Source organism: Argentina silus (assembly GCF_951799395.1).
Source record: "Argentina silus genome assembly, chromosome: 14".
Lineage (NCBI taxonomy): Eukaryota > Metazoa > Chordata > Actinopteri > Argentiniformes > Argentinidae > Argentina > Argentina silus.
The window spans coordinates 20,632,496-20,632,758 of record NC_139668.1 but is presented as its reverse complement, the minus strand read 5'-3'; positions in this window follow the sequence as shown (position 1 = coordinate 20,632,758).

Here is a 263-nt window from a genome sequence, read left to right as displayed (position 1 = left end):
GGAATCACACACACACACACACACGCACACGCACACGCACACGCGGAAGGTATCATTCCTGAGAGACTGATATCATTCCGTTCCATGCATGACAATGAGCGTCCTCCGATTTCTACCTCCACCAGCCTCCCCCAGCCTCCGCTAGCCTCCCCCAGGTCACAGATGGAACTGTCTTCCATCCGTCAGTCAAATATCACATTCATCACCGTTCTGTAGAATTCAAGAATAGTATTTAATCAAAACAAGAGTATAAAATTTAAGCT